The sequence below is a fragment of the Lutra lutra genome, chromosome X, assembly GCF_902655055.1.
Source record: "Lutra lutra chromosome X, mLutLut1.2, whole genome shotgun sequence".
NCBI classification, from domain to species: domain Eukaryota; kingdom Metazoa; phylum Chordata; class Mammalia; order Carnivora; family Mustelidae; genus Lutra; species Lutra lutra.
Window position 1 is genome coordinate 89,299,732 of NC_062296.1, and position 3,908 is coordinate 89,303,639.

The window sequence follows — 3,908 nt, forward strand, 5'->3', positions numbered from 1 at the left end:
GACACCGCCTAGTTTTTTTTTGCCTTTTTCTGTTTTCTTCTGTCCTGTCTTTAACCCACCTGAACTTAAGCGCACGTGCCTTAAATGAGTCCGATGTCCCCTCCCGCTCGAACTCCCTTAGCCCCCACTGAAAGTGGCCGCGTGGGACGGACACCACTTCTCTCCGCCGCAGAGGCCAGCGTGCGTGTCCTGTCAAGGAGCAAAGAGTGAGTATTTCGGGCTTTGCAGGCCACACAGCCTTTGTTGCTCTGTTCTGCCCCTGCCGCCTGAAAGCAGCGCGGAATGGTAAGTAAACAAATGGGCATGGGCGCGTTCTAACAAAGCTTTATTTGTAAAAACAGGCCTCGGGCCAGATTTCGCCTATGGCAGTAGTTTGCGAACCGGCTGCTCTAATGGAATGAGAATAACCGTCCTGACGTTTTTCCCGTTATCGCATTATCTCTACAGAGCTTGAATGTCTCACGGAATTGAGAGCAAAGAACAGTAATTCGCAAACCTGCTCACCTCTGCAGTATCTTCTGTCGTAGAGAAAGTATAATTGAGCTTTTACCGTGTATAGCGGATGTTGCTTTGAGAAGAGAATGCATTTCTGAAGATAAAAATCTAAAAATTGATGGAACAGTCCATTTATAAAAGCCAGCTGCCTTTTAAATAGGTTATTACAGTATGTTGCAGGGTGAGCGCATGTTGACCTGAGAAGATTAGCACATCCATCAAAGGTTGGGGAAAAGATTGAGTATTGACATGTTTCTCCCGAAGAACACTTCGCGCACCACATTTCAGCCCCTGCCCTGAGACGAATGCATTTGCTCTCACCAGCCCCAGGTGCTTATTTTCCCAAGCTCTCATTGTATTCCTGGAGCTGTGATTTGTGCTTGGGTCTTGCCGACAAAAATCAGAATTAACTTCCCCTGAGGTGACACATGACTAAAATTTCAAAGCCTTAGTAGCTCTCGCTTTTTTTCTGTGAAACTCCTACAGCAAAGTAGAAAATAAGTGTGGCTCGGGCACAAATACAAACCAAAGCCTGTAATTGCAGCAGGTTCTTAGCTATTGAAGAGTGAACCATCCTCTTGACAAAGGACTCGCATTCCCTCCCCGGGAAGAGACCAGGCAGCGGGCCCGAGGCCCACTGGCTTTGTCAGCGCAGGTGCGGGCGGGCGAGCCGCTCGGCCTTCCTCTCCCAGGTGGGTATGGATCCCCCGCGTGGGGTCCTCGTGAAGACCGCGTGCGAGTTCACAGTGAACACACAGTGCTGGCCCCATGGGCAAGACTAAGGAAACGCTGCCATGTAGTCCCTGCCTTTACAGATTGCCAGAGTGCCGGTGGCAGCCCAGGGCAGGAAACTTCTTCCAAATAACGAGAAATGTTTCCCTGTCCGCTCTTCAGATGGCGCCTTTGGCTTTTGGGGGTCTGGGAGGGACCCGTGATTGATTTGTTCGTGGATTTAGTCAGCGAGTTTTTGAGTCCTTTCTGTTCCACTCAGCTAAGCCCTAGTGCCTTCCCGCGGGGAACGGGCCTGCTAGGAGGAGAGGCGGACAGGTGTGCAGCGCAGCCTGCGCACGAGCTGCAGCAGTGGGAGCGAGGACGCGAAGGGCCGGGCTCCTCGGCCTCCCAATGGCTGCCCTTCGGGGCTGGGTCGTTCTTTGTTCTAAACAAAAAGACATACTATGGATGCGTATACATGTCTGAAAATCAAGAACCCTGCATGGATAAGATCCATACAGTTTCAGAATAGTGCTTGCTTCTGAGCAGGGAGAGGGTCGGAGTGCCATTCAGAAGGGCTTTTCCCGTCTCTCTGACATTCATCTCTTTCTACAGAAAAGCTATGGTAGGAACCCTACTTTGATGGAAGCCCCCAAATTCATCAAACTCTTTATAGATTTTATTTAACAGGGTGAGAGAGATCACAAGTAGGCAGAGAGGCAGGCAGAGAGGGAGATGCAGACTCCCCGCTGAGCAGAGAGCCCAAGTGGGGCTCGATCCTAGGACCCTGAGATCATGACCTGAGCCGAAGGCAGAGGCTTAACCCACTGAGCCACCCAGGCGCCCCTCAAACTCTATTCTGATACAGTTTATCTTTCACTGCATTCATAGGGTTAACTGGTACTGAAACGTTAAATGCTTCTGTGGGGCTTACTACGGCCACACACTTCTCTAATTGCTCTACGAATACGAACTGCTTTAGCAGCCAGCCCGCGTGACAAACCTGTAAAGCAGCTATTTCAGATATACAACCTGTTTCCCAAAACCCTGAGGTCAGATGTGTTGTGGAATACAGACATTGTTGTACTTTTCAGAAGTACGACAGCATGTTCTAGAACTTGTCCCAGCAGGCTAGGTGGGCAGCCTGTCATCAAAGACAATTGTGCAGTAGAATGGAAGGATATTCTAACTGGGATAAGTAAAAACCATAAATATCCTCCGTTTCATTCAGGTCAGGCTTTGTCATCAAATCCTTACCGTCAAGTCAGGTCTGGCTGCCAAACAAACTATTTTAAACACACACACACACATACCGGTTTCCAGAGCTTTGGGGATTTCAGAAAAGTGAGGGGGTGTGATCCCTGTTTTGCAGATGAGGAAACAGTACAGAGAAATTAACCAACTTAACCGAGTGCACTTTGGGTGGTGGAAGTGGGTGTGAAACCCAGATATTCTGACTCCTAAACTCCCCACTGGGCTGCTTCCCCCTGCTGAAGTCGACTTCTACAACCATATTCACAAGATGTATATAGCCCAATATACCCAAAGCATAGCAAAGAATCGAGGCGATGACAGCCCTCGGCAAGATTCCAGTGTATTCTGTGCTGGAGCATGGGGTTACATACGAGTCCTAGCTCTGCTTGAGAATGTGTGACCCTGGGTAGCGCACTTGCGTTGTGTCTGAACTGTAGAAATGAGGCTAGAGCAGCTAGAAGAAAAGGGACACGTGAGATATGGAGGATCTAGATGTTCTGTGGCTCAGCGATTTGGGCAGGTGAGGAAAAAGCTAGGATGGCTTAGGTTTCCGTCTTGGATGATGGTTTTAATCATTGAGGTAAAGAGGACAATGAGAAAGAGGTTTGGGACAAGTTACATATAGGACAGGGTTTGAAGAACTCACAACATACAGGGACATCCTCCTGCCAGTCATTGGACATTGGCCTTTGGAATTCCGTGGAGAAGGTCTGCATCAAAAATACAGACATTTGAGTCCTCAGCCTTAGGAATCTGGAAAAGGGGACCATATAGAGACCATATATATAGGCCAGTGACAGCGGGGCCCTGAAGAAAAATGACTTGAAAACATAAAAGTCTGTGAAGAGAACGGAGAAGAAATGGCAACGATGAGGAGGAGGAAAGCTGGGAGCTAGGCGTGTCTCGAAAGGGAAAATTACAAGTGGGACAACCAGACAATATGGCTTTTACTGTGATGCATTGGGAAGTGGACTTCACCACTGATGGAGTATTTTTTTGCAAAGACACAGATACAAAGAGGGATCTCAAGTATATTGCAGATACATACATGTACGCGTACAGAATCTAAGACTAAGTACCAATTTGCAGGAAGTTCATACTAACATGTTAAAAGACACTATGAAGATACAAAGATACAATCATTATGAAACAATTCCTGAATATATGAAATTTGATAGGACAAAAAAAAAACTAGTTTCTTCAACAACTGGGTTTTTAAAAAGTTTGTTGCAGAAGGGGTGGCGGCAAGAGGGGGAGACTATTACAAGACGTAATGTGTGCACTTTGTAGGGATCCTAATTCGAGCAAATTAATTATTAAAATCTGGGGGGAAATTTGAATATGGGGTGTTAGAGGATATCAAAGAATTATTAATTTTGTTAGGTGTAATAGTATTTTGGTGGTTGTAGTTTGTTTTGTTTGTTTAAAGTTCTTACCTGTTAAAGATA